Source organism: Astyanax mexicanus, chromosome 3, assembly GCF_023375975.1.
Source record: "Astyanax mexicanus isolate ESR-SI-001 chromosome 3, AstMex3_surface, whole genome shotgun sequence".
Lineage (NCBI taxonomy): Eukaryota > Metazoa > Chordata > Actinopteri > Characiformes > Acestrorhamphidae > Astyanax > Astyanax mexicanus.
The window spans coordinates 61,351,777-61,361,167 of record NC_064410.1 but is presented as its reverse complement, the minus strand read 5'-3'; the positions used below and the strand labels follow the sequence as shown (position 1 = coordinate 61,361,167).

Here is a 9,391-nt window from a genome sequence, read left to right as displayed (position 1 = left end):
TTGGACCTTCCTTTTACTCCATGCCTGCTTGCATGTACGCAGCATGGGTAGGTCTGCCATTCTGAGCTTCAAAAAGTTTTTCGACAGTCAGTTCATCAGCTTGTTTCCCTGGTGGTCTAGTGGCTAGGATTCGGCGCTCTCACCGCCGCGGCCCGGGTTCGATTCCCGGTCAGGGAAGTCCTGTTTTAGCTGACGACGACCACGAGCTTTATCGCAAGTGAAGTATTTGGCACACTGCTTTGCCCCAACGGGTTTTAAAAAAAGGAGTCCTTCGAGCCGGATTTGAACCAGCGACCTAAGGATGACAATTTTAACACCTACAGTCCTCCGCTCTACCAACTGAGCTATCGAAGGAGCTCGGGCACCTCTGTTGATATGGAAATGTAAATGGTACATGTATGATGTAGTTTTTTTGCCATCATGCAACTTAAACATTTAGAAACCTAGTTTTAATCCAAATTCTGAAGAATGCACACAATTCTTTGTCTGTCACAACTATCAACTAAGGAATCAGTGGCAGTAGAGTGCCTTGGGCAGCTCATTTTTTTCACAGCTCCACAATAGTTCACCTCCAGAAAGATGGGCCACATACTGTGGTCTAGAACAGTGTTGAAACAAAAAGAAACTGAGGCTTTTTGCCTGTGTCGCAATTAGGTGTTGGACCTTCCTTTTACTCCATGCCTGCTTGCATGTACGCAGCATGGGTAGGTCAGCCATTCTGAGCTTCAAAAAGTTTTTCGACAGTCAGTTCATCAGCTTGTTTCCCTGGTGGTCTAGTGGCTAGGATTCGGCGCTCTCACCGCCGCGGCCCGGGTTCGATTCCCGGTCAGGGAAGTCCTGTTTTAGCTGACGACGACCACGAGCTTTATCGCAAGTGAAGTATTTGGCACACTGCTTTGCCCCAACGGGTTTTAAAAAAAGGAGTCCTTCGAGCCGGATTTGAACCAGCGACCTAAGGATGACAATTTTAACACCTACAGTCCTCCGCTCTACCAACTGAGCTATCGAAGGAGCTTGGGCACCTCTGTTGATATGGAAACTTAATTGGTACATGTATGATGTAGTTTTTTTTGCCATCAAGCAACTTAAACATTTAGAAACCTAGTTTTAATCCAAATTCTGAAGAATGCACACAAATCTTTGTCTGTCACAACTATCAACTAAGGAATCAGTGGCAGTAGAGTGCCTTGGGCAGCTCATTTTTTTCACAGCTCCACAATAGTTCACCTCCAGAAAGATGGGCCACATACTGTGGTCTAGAACAGTGTTGAAACAAAAAGAAATTGAGGCTTTTTGCCTGTGTCGCAATTAGGTGTTGGAATTTCCTTTTACTCCATGCCTGCTTGCATGTACGCAGCATGGGTAGGTCAGCCATTCTGAGCTTCAAAAAGTTTTTCGACAGTCAGTTCATCAGCTTGTTTCCCTGGTGGTCTAGTGGCTAGGATTCGGCGCTCTCACCGCCGCGGCCCGGGTTCGATTACCGGTCAGGGAAGTCCTGTTTTAGCTGACGACGACCACGAGCTTTATCGCAAGTGAAGTATTTGGCACACTGCTTTGCCCCAACGGGTTTTAAAAAAAGGAGTCCTTCGAGCCGGATTTGAACCAGCGACCTAAGGATGACAATTTTAACACCTACAGTCCTCCGCTCTACCAACTGAGCTATCGAAGGAGCTCGGGCACCTCTGTTGATATGGAAATGTAATTGGTACATGTATGATGTAGTTTTTTTGCCATCAAGCAACTTAAACATTTAGAAACCTAGTTTTAATCCAAATTCTGAAGAATGCACACAATTCTTTGTCTGTCACAACTATCAACTAAGGAATCAGTGGCAGTAGAGTGCCTTGGGCAGCTCATTTTTTTCACAGCTCCACAATAGTTCACCTCCAGAAAGATGGGCCACATACTGTGGTCTAGAACAGTGTTGAAACAAAAAGAAACTGAGGCTTTTTGCCTGTGTCGCAATTAGGTGTTGGACCTTCCTTTTACTCCATGCCTGCTTGCATGTACGCAGCATGGGTAGGTCAGCCATTCTGAGCTTCAAAAAGTTTTTCGACAGTCAGTTCATCAGCTTGTTTCCCTGGTGGTCTAGTGGCTAGGATTCGGCGCTCTCACCGCCGCGGCCCGGGTTCGATTCCCGGTCAGGGAAGTCCTGTTTTAGCTGACGACGACCACGAGCTTTATCGCAAGTGAAGTATTTGGCACACTGCTTTGCCCCAACGGGTTTTAAAAAAAGGAGTCCTTCGAGCCGGATTTGAACCAGCGACCTAAGGATGACAATTTTAACACCTACAGTCCTCCGCTCTACCAACTGAGCTATCGAAGGAGCTTGGGCACCTCTGTTGATATGGAAACTTAATTGGTACATGTATGATGTAGTTTTTTTTTGCCATCAAGCAACTTAAACATTTAGAAACCTGGTTTAAATCCAAATTCTGAAGAATGCACACAATTCTTTGTCTGTCACAACTATCAACTAAGGAATCAGTGGCAGTAGAGTGCCTTGGGCAGCTCATTTTTTTCACAGCTCCACAATAGTTCACCTCCAGAAAGATGGGCCACATACTGTGGTCTAGAACAGTGTTGAAACAAAAAGAAACTGAGGCTTTTTGCCTGTGTCGCATTTAGGTGTTGGACCTTCCTTTTACTCCATGCCTGCTTGCATGTACGCAGCATGGGTAGGTCAGCCATTCTGAGCTTCAAAAAGTTTTTCGACAGTCAGTTCATCAGCTTGTTTCCCTGGTGGTCTAGTGGCTAGGATTCGGCGCTCTCACCGCCGCGGCCCGGGTTCGATTCCCGGTCAGGGAAGTCCTGTTTTAGCTGACGACGACCACGAGCTTTATCGCAAGTGAAGTGTTTGGCACACTGCTTTGCCACAACGGGTTTCAAAAAAAGGAGTCCTTCGAGCCGGATTTGAACCAGCGACCTAAGGATGACAATTTTAACACCTACAGTCCTCCGCTCTACCAACTGAGCTATCGAAGGAGCTTGGGCACCTCTGTTGATATGGAAATGTAATTGGTACATGTATGATGTAGTTTTTTTGCCATCAAGCAACTTAAACATTTAGACACCTGGTTTTAATCCAAATTCTGAAGAATGCACACAAATCTTTGTCTGTCACAACTATCAACTAAGGAATCAGTGGCAGTAGAGTGCCTTGGGCAGCTCATTTTTTTCACAGCTCCACAATAGTTCACCTCCAGAAAGATGGGCCACATACTGTGGTCAAGAACAGTGTTGAAACAAAAAGAAATTGAGGCTTTTTGCCTGTGTCGCAATTAGGTGTTGGAATTTCCTTTTACTCCATGCCTGCTTGCATGTACGCAGCATGGGTAGGTCAGCCATTCTGAGCTTCAAAAAGTTTTTCGACAGTCAGTTCATCAGCTTGTTTCCCTGGTGGTCTAGTGGCTAGGATTCGGCGCTCTCACCGCCGCGGCCCGGGTTCGATTCCCGGTCAGGGAAGTCCTGTTTTAGCTGACGACGACCACGAGCTTTATCGCAAGTGAAGTGTTTGGCACACTGCTTTGCCCCAACGGGTTTCAAAAAAAGGAGTCCTTCGAGCCGGATTTGAACCAGCGACCTAAGGATGACAATTTTAACACCTACAGTCCTCCGCTCTACCAACTGAGCTATCGAAGGAGCTTGGGCACCTCTGTTGATATGGAAATGTAATTGGTACATGTATGATGTAGTTTTTTTGCCATCAAGCAACTTAAACATTTAGACACCTGGTTTTAATCCAAATTCTGAAGAATGCACACAAATCTTTGTCTGTCACAACTATCAACTAAGGAATCAGTGGCAGTAGAGTGCCTTGGGCAGCTCATTTTTTTCACAGCTCCACAATAGTTCACCTCCAGAAAGATGGGCCACATACTGTGGTCAAGAACAGTGTTGAAACAAAAAGAAACTGAGGCTTTTTGCCTGTGTCGCAATTAGGTGTTGGACCTTCCTTTTACTCCATGCCTGCTTGCATGTACGCAGCATGGGTAGGTCAGCCATTCTGAGCTTCAAAAAGTTTTTCGACAGTCAGTTCATCAGCTTGTTTCCCTGGTGGTCTAGTGGCTAGGATTCGGCGCTCTCACCGCCGCGGCCCGGGTTCGATTCCCGGTCAGGGAAGTCCTGTTTTAGCTGACGACGACCACGAGCTTTATCGCAAGTGAAGTATTTGGCACACTGCTTTGCCACAACGGATTTAAAAAAAAGGAGTCCTTCGAGCCGGATTTGAACCAGCGACCTAAGGATGACAATTTTAACACCTACAGTCCTCCGCTCTACCAACTGAGCTATCGAAGGAGCTCGGGCACCTCTGTTGATATGGAAATGTAATTGGTACATGTATGATGTAGTTTTTTTGCCATCAAGCAACTTAAACATTTAGAAACCAAGTTTTAATCCAAATTCTGAAGAATGCACACAATTCTTTGTCTGTCACAACTATCAACTAAGGAATCAGTGGCAGTAGAGTGCCTTGGGCAGCTCATTTTTTTCACAGCTCCACAATAGTTCACCTCCAGAAAGATGGGCCACATACTGTGGTCTAGAACAGTGTTGAAACAAAAAGAAACTGAGGCTTTTTGCCTGTGTCGCAATTAGGTGTTGGACCTTCCTTTTACTCCATGCCTGCTTGCATGTACGCAGCATGGGTAGGTCAGCCATTGTGAGCTTCAAAAAGTTTTTCGACAGTCAGTTCATCAGCTTGTTTCCCTGGTGGTCTAGTGGCTAGGATTCGGCGCTCTCACCGCCGCGGCCCGGGTTCGATTCCCGGTCAGGGAAGTCCTGTTTTAGCTGACGACGACCACGAGCTTTATCGCAAGTGAAGTATTTGGCACACTGCTTTGCCCCAACGGGTTTTAAAAAAAGGAGTCCTTCGAGCCGGATTTGAACCAGCGACCTAAGGATGACAATTTTAACACCTACAGTCCTCCGCTCTACCAACTGAGCTTTCGAAGGAGCTTGGGCACGTCTGTTGATATGGAAATGTAATTGGTACATGTATGATGTAGTTTTTTTTGCCATCAAGCAACTTAAACATTTAGAAACCTGGTTTTAATCCAAATTCTGAAGAATGCACACAATTTTTTGTCTGTCACAACTATCAACTAAGGAATCAGTGGCAGTAGAGTGCCTTGGGCAGCTCATTTTTTTCACAGCTCCACAATAGTTCACCTCCAGAAAGATGGGCCACATACTGTGGTCTAGAACAGTGTTGAAACAAAAAGAAACTGAGGCTTTTTGCCTGTGTCGCATTTAGGTGTTGGACCTTCCTTTTACTCCATGCCTGCTTGCATGTACGCAGCATGGGTAGGTCAGCCATTCTGAGCTTCAAAAAGTTTTTCGACAGTCAGTTCATCAGCTTGTTTCCCTGGTGGTCTAGTGGCTAGGATTCGGCGCTCTCACCGCCGCGGCCCGGGTTCGATTCCCGGTCAGGGAAGTCCTGTTTTAGCTGACGACGACCACGAGCTTTATCGCAAGTGAAGTATTTGGCACACTGCTTTGCCCCAACGGGTTTTAAAAAAAGGAGTCCTTCGAGCCGGATTTGAACCAGCGACCTAAGGATGACAATTTTAACACCTACAGTCCTCCGCTCTACCAACTGAGCTATCGAAGGAGCTTGGGCACCTCTGTTGATATGGAAACTTAATTGGTACATGTATGATGTAGTTTTTTTTTGCCATCAAGCAACTTAAACATTTAGAAACCTAGTTTTAATCCAAATTCTGAAGAATGCACACAATTCTTTGTCTGTCACAACTATCAACTAAGGAATCAGTGGCAGTAGAGTGCCTTGGGCAGCTCATTTTTTTCACAGCTCCACAATAGTTCACCTCCAGAAAGATGGGCCACATACTGTGGTCTAGAACAGTGTTGAAACAAAAAGAAACTGAGGCTTTTTGCCTGTGTCGCAATTAGGTGTTGGACCTTCCTTTTACTCCATGCCTGCTTTCATGTACGCAGCATGGGTAGGTCAGCCATTCTGAGCTTCAAAAAGTTTTTCGACAGTCAGTTCATCAGCTTGTTTCCCTGGTGGTCTAGTGGCTAGGATTCGGCGCTCTCACCGCCGCGGCCCGGGTTCGATTCCCGGTCAGGGAAGTCCTGTTTCAGCTGACGACGACCACAAGCTTTATCGCAAGTGAAGTATTTGGCACACTGCTTTGCCCCAACGGGTTTTAAAAAAAGGAGTCCTTCGAGCCGGATTTGAACCAGCGACCTAAGGATGACAATTTTAACACCTACAGTCCTCCGCTCTACCAACTGAGCTATCGAAGGAGCTTGGGCACCTCTGTTGATATGGAAACTTAATTGGTACATGTATGATGTAGTTTTTTTTGCCATCAAGCAACTTAAACATTTAGAAACCTGGTTTTAATCCAAATTCTGAAGAATGCACACAATTCTTTGTCTGTCACAACTATCAACTAAGGAATCAGTGGCAGTAGAGTGCCTTGGGCAGCTCATTTTTTTCACAGCTCCACAATAGTTCACCTCCAGAAAGATGGGCCACATACTGTGGTCTAGAACAGTGTTGAAACAAAAAGAAACTGAGGCTTTTTGCCTGTGTCGCATTTAGGTGTTGGACCTTCCTTTTACTCCATGCCTGCTTGCATGTACGCAGCATGGGTAGGTCAGCCATTCTGAGCTTCAAAAAGTTTTTCGACAGTCAGTTCATCAGCTTGTTTCCCTGGTGGTCTAGTGGCTAGGATTCGGCGCTCTCACCGCCGCGGCCAGGGTTCGATTCCCGGTCAGGGAAGTCCTGTTTTAGCTGACGACGACCACGAGCTTTATCGCAAGTAAAGTGTTTGGCACACTGCTTTGCCACAACGGGTTTCAAAAAAAGGAGTCCTTCGAGCCGGATTTGAACCAGCGACCTAAGGATGACAATTTTAACACCTACAGTCCTCCGCTCTACCAACTGAGCTATCGAAGGAGCTTGGGCACCTCTGTTGATATGGAAATGTAATTGGTACATGTATGATGTAGTTTTTTTGCCATCAAGCAACTTAAACATTTAGACACCTGGTTTTAATTCAAATTCTGAAGAATGCACACAAATCTTTGTCTGTCACAACTATCAACTAAGGAATCAGTGGCAGTAGAGTGCCTTGGGCAGCTCATTTTTTTCACAGCTCCACAATAGTTCACCTCCAGAAAGATGGGCCACATACTGTGGTCTAGAACAGTGTTGAAACAAAAAGAAATTGAGGCTTTTTGCCTGTGTCGCAATTAGGTGTTGGAATTTCCTTTTACTCCATGCCTGCTTGCATGTACGCAGCATGGGTAGGTCAGCCATTCTGAGCTTCAAAAAGTTTTTCGACAGTCAGTTCATCATCTTGTTTCCCTGGTGGTCTAGTGGCTAGGATTCGGCGCTCTCACCGCCGCGGCCCGGGTTCGATTCCCGGTCAGGGAAGTCCTGTTTTAGCTGACGACGACCACGAGCTTTATCGCAAGTGAAGTATTTGGCACACTGCTTTGCCACAACGGATTTTAAAAAAAGGAGTCCTTCGAGCCGGATTTGAACCAGCGACCTAAGGATGACAATTTTAACACCTACAGTCCTCCGCTCTACCAACTGAGCTATCGAAGGAGCTCGGGCACCTCTGTTGATATGGAAATGTAATTGGTACATGTATGATGTAGTTTTTTTGCCATCAAGCAACTTAAACATTTAGAAACCTAGTTTTAATCCAAATTCTGAAGAATGCACACAATTCTTTGTCTGTCACAACTATCAACTAAGGAATCAGTGGCAGTAGAGTGCCTTGGGCAGCTCATTTTTTTCACAGCTCCACAATAGTTCACCTCCAGAAAGATGGGCCACATACTGTGGTCTAGAACAGTGTTGAAACAAAAAGAAACTGAGGCTTTTTGCCTGTGTCGCATTTAGGTGTTGGACCTTCCTTTTACTCCATGCCTGCTTGCATGTACGCAGCATGGGTAGGTCAGCCATTCTGAGCTTCAAAAAGTTTTTCGACAGTCAGTTCATCAGCTTGTTTCCCTGGTGGTCTAGTGGCTAGGATTCGGCGCTCTCACCGCCGCGGCCCGGGTTCGATTCCCGGTCAGGGAAGTCCTGTTTTAGCTGACGACGACCACGAGCTTTATCGCAAGTGAAGTATTTGGCACACTGCTTTGCCCCAACGGGTTTTAAAAAAAGGAGTCCTTCGAGCCGGATTTGAACCAGCGACCTAAGGATGACAATTTTAACACCTACAGTCCTCCGCTCTACCAACTGAGCTATCGAAGGAGCTTGGGCACCTCTGTTGATATGGAAACTTAATTGGTACATGTATGATGTAGTTTTTTTTTGCCATCAAGCAACTTAAACATTTAGAAACCTGGTTTAAATCCAAATTCTGAAGAATGCACACAATTCTTTGTCTGTCACAACTATCAACTAAGGAATCAGTGGCAGTAGAGTGCCTTGGGCAGCTCATTTTTTTCACAGCTCCACAATAGTTCACCTCCAGAAAGATGGGCCACATACTGTGGTCTAGAACAGTGTTGAAACAAAAAGAAACTGAGGCTTTTTGCCTGTGTCGCATTTAGGTGTTGGACCTTCCTTTTACTCCATGCCTGCTTGCATGTACGCAGCATGGGTAGGTCAGCCATTCTGAGCTTCAAAAAGTTTTTCGACAGTCAGTTCATCAGCTTGTTTCCCTGGTGGTCTAGTGGCTAGGATTCGGCGCTCTCACCGCCGCGGCCCGGGTTCGATTCCCGGTCAGGGAAGTCCTGTTTTAGCTGACGACGACCACGAGCTTTATCGCAAGTGAAGTGTTTGGCACACTGCTTTGCCACAACGGGTTTCAAAAAAAGGAGTCCTTCGAGCCGGATTTGAACCAGCGACCTAAGGATGACAATTTTAACACCTACAGTCCTCCGCTCTACCAACTGAGCTATCGAAGGAGCTTGGGCACCTCTGTTGATATGGAAATGTAATTGGTACATGTATGATGTAGTTTTTTTGCCATCAAGCAACTTAAACATTTAGACACCTGGTTTTAATCCAAATTCTGAAGAATGCACACAAATCTTTGTCTGTCACAACTATCAACTAAGGAATCAGTGGCAGTAGAGTGCCTTGGGCAGCTCATTTTTTTCACAGCTCCACAATAGTTCACCTCCAGAAAGATGGGCCACATACTGTGGTCAAGAACAGTGTTGAAACAAAAAGAAACTGAGGCTTTTTGCCTGTGTCGCAATTAGGTGTTGGAATTTCCTTTTACTCCATGCCTGCTTGCATGTACGCAGCATGGGTAGGTCAGCCATTCTGAGCTTCAAAAAGTTTTTCGACAGTCAGTTCATCAGCTTGTTTCCCTGGTGGTCTAGTGGCTAGGATTCGGCGCTCTCACCGCCGCGGCCCGGGTTCGATTCCCGGTCAGGGAAGTCCTGT

The 9,391-nt window shown here is 45.9% G+C and overlaps 1 long non-coding RNA gene and 29 other non-coding genes across 30 annotated transcripts in view; 16 read left to right on the top strand and 14 right to left on the bottom strand.

The window, feature by feature from the left end:
* LOC125799400 (uncharacterized) overlaps window positions 1-9,391 on the top strand; it is a 199,720-nt gene that overhangs the window by 144,021 nt on the left and 46,308 nt on the right. The gene's annotated exons all lie outside the window — the stretch shown is intronic.
* Window positions 106-177, top strand: trnae-cuc (transfer RNA glutamic acid (anticodon CUC)). The gene has a single exon. It is a non-coding gene; the product is annotated as a tRNA-Glu (tRNA).
* Window positions 268-354, bottom strand: trnay-gua (transfer RNA tyrosine (anticodon GUA)). The gene is given in 2 exon segments: window positions 268-303; window positions 318-354. It is a non-coding gene; the product is annotated as a tRNA-Tyr (tRNA).
* trnae-cuc (transfer RNA glutamic acid (anticodon CUC)) lies at window positions 763-834 on the top strand. The gene has a single exon. It is a non-coding gene; the product is annotated as a tRNA-Glu (tRNA).
* On the bottom strand, window positions 925-1,011 carry trnay-gua (transfer RNA tyrosine (anticodon GUA)). The gene is given in 2 exon segments: window positions 925-960; window positions 975-1,011. It is a non-coding gene; the product is annotated as a tRNA-Tyr (tRNA).
* trnae-cuc (transfer RNA glutamic acid (anticodon CUC)) lies at window positions 1,421-1,492 on the top strand. The gene has a single exon. It is a non-coding gene; the product is annotated as a tRNA-Glu (tRNA).
* Window positions 1,583-1,669, bottom strand: trnay-gua (transfer RNA tyrosine (anticodon GUA)). The gene is given in 2 exon segments: window positions 1,583-1,618; window positions 1,633-1,669. It is a non-coding gene; the product is annotated as a tRNA-Tyr (tRNA).
* Window positions 2,078-2,149, top strand: trnae-cuc (transfer RNA glutamic acid (anticodon CUC)). The gene has a single exon. It is a non-coding gene; the product is annotated as a tRNA-Glu (tRNA).
* On the bottom strand, window positions 2,240-2,326 carry trnay-gua (transfer RNA tyrosine (anticodon GUA)). The gene is given in 2 exon segments: window positions 2,240-2,275; window positions 2,290-2,326. It is a non-coding gene; the product is annotated as a tRNA-Tyr (tRNA).
* Window positions 2,737-2,808, top strand: trnae-cuc (transfer RNA glutamic acid (anticodon CUC)). Its single transcript has one exon. It is a non-coding gene; the product is annotated as a tRNA-Glu (tRNA).
* trnay-gua (transfer RNA tyrosine (anticodon GUA)) lies at window positions 2,899-2,985 on the bottom strand. The gene is given in 2 exon segments: window positions 2,899-2,934; window positions 2,949-2,985. It is a non-coding gene; the product is annotated as a tRNA-Tyr (tRNA).
* Window positions 3,394-3,465, top strand: trnae-cuc (transfer RNA glutamic acid (anticodon CUC)). Its single transcript has one exon. It is a non-coding gene; the product is annotated as a tRNA-Glu (tRNA).
* Window positions 3,556-3,642, bottom strand: trnay-gua (transfer RNA tyrosine (anticodon GUA)). Its single transcript is given in 2 exon segments — window positions 3,556-3,591; window positions 3,606-3,642. It is a non-coding gene; the product is annotated as a tRNA-Tyr (tRNA).
* trnae-cuc (transfer RNA glutamic acid (anticodon CUC)) lies at window positions 4,051-4,122 on the top strand. Its single transcript has one exon. It is a non-coding gene; the product is annotated as a tRNA-Glu (tRNA).
* Window positions 4,213-4,299, bottom strand: trnay-gua (transfer RNA tyrosine (anticodon GUA)). Its single transcript is given in 2 exon segments — window positions 4,213-4,248; window positions 4,263-4,299. It is a non-coding gene; the product is annotated as a tRNA-Tyr (tRNA).
* On the top strand, window positions 4,708-4,779 carry trnae-cuc (transfer RNA glutamic acid (anticodon CUC)). Its single transcript has one exon. It is a non-coding gene; the product is annotated as a tRNA-Glu (tRNA).
* Window positions 4,870-4,956, bottom strand: trnay-gua (transfer RNA tyrosine (anticodon GUA)). Its single transcript is given in 2 exon segments — window positions 4,870-4,905; window positions 4,920-4,956. It is a non-coding gene; the product is annotated as a tRNA-Tyr (tRNA).
* trnae-cuc (transfer RNA glutamic acid (anticodon CUC)) lies at window positions 5,366-5,437 on the top strand. The gene has a single exon. It is a non-coding gene; the product is annotated as a tRNA-Glu (tRNA).
* On the bottom strand, window positions 5,528-5,614 carry trnay-gua (transfer RNA tyrosine (anticodon GUA)). Its single transcript is given in 2 exon segments — window positions 5,528-5,563; window positions 5,578-5,614. It is a non-coding gene; the product is annotated as a tRNA-Tyr (tRNA).
* On the top strand, window positions 6,025-6,096 carry trnae-cuc (transfer RNA glutamic acid (anticodon CUC)). Its single transcript has one exon. It is a non-coding gene; the product is annotated as a tRNA-Glu (tRNA).
* trnay-gua (transfer RNA tyrosine (anticodon GUA)) lies at window positions 6,187-6,273 on the bottom strand. The gene is given in 2 exon segments: window positions 6,187-6,222; window positions 6,237-6,273. It is a non-coding gene; the product is annotated as a tRNA-Tyr (tRNA).
* On the top strand, window positions 6,683-6,754 carry trnae-cuc (transfer RNA glutamic acid (anticodon CUC)). The gene has a single exon. It is a non-coding gene; the product is annotated as a tRNA-Glu (tRNA).
* On the bottom strand, window positions 6,845-6,931 carry trnay-gua (transfer RNA tyrosine (anticodon GUA)). Its single transcript is given in 2 exon segments — window positions 6,845-6,880; window positions 6,895-6,931. It is a non-coding gene; the product is annotated as a tRNA-Tyr (tRNA).
* On the top strand, window positions 7,340-7,411 carry trnae-cuc (transfer RNA glutamic acid (anticodon CUC)). The gene has a single exon. It is a non-coding gene; the product is annotated as a tRNA-Glu (tRNA).
* On the bottom strand, window positions 7,502-7,588 carry trnay-gua (transfer RNA tyrosine (anticodon GUA)). Its single transcript is given in 2 exon segments — window positions 7,502-7,537; window positions 7,552-7,588. It is a non-coding gene; the product is annotated as a tRNA-Tyr (tRNA).
* trnae-cuc (transfer RNA glutamic acid (anticodon CUC)) lies at window positions 7,997-8,068 on the top strand. Its single transcript has one exon. It is a non-coding gene; the product is annotated as a tRNA-Glu (tRNA).
* On the bottom strand, window positions 8,159-8,245 carry trnay-gua (transfer RNA tyrosine (anticodon GUA)). Its single transcript is given in 2 exon segments — window positions 8,159-8,194; window positions 8,209-8,245. It is a non-coding gene; the product is annotated as a tRNA-Tyr (tRNA).
* trnae-cuc (transfer RNA glutamic acid (anticodon CUC)) lies at window positions 8,656-8,727 on the top strand. Its single transcript has one exon. It is a non-coding gene; the product is annotated as a tRNA-Glu (tRNA).
* trnay-gua (transfer RNA tyrosine (anticodon GUA)) lies at window positions 8,818-8,904 on the bottom strand. The gene is given in 2 exon segments: window positions 8,818-8,853; window positions 8,868-8,904. It is a non-coding gene; the product is annotated as a tRNA-Tyr (tRNA).
* trnae-cuc (transfer RNA glutamic acid (anticodon CUC)) lies at window positions 9,313-9,384 on the top strand. Its single transcript has one exon. It is a non-coding gene; the product is annotated as a tRNA-Glu (tRNA).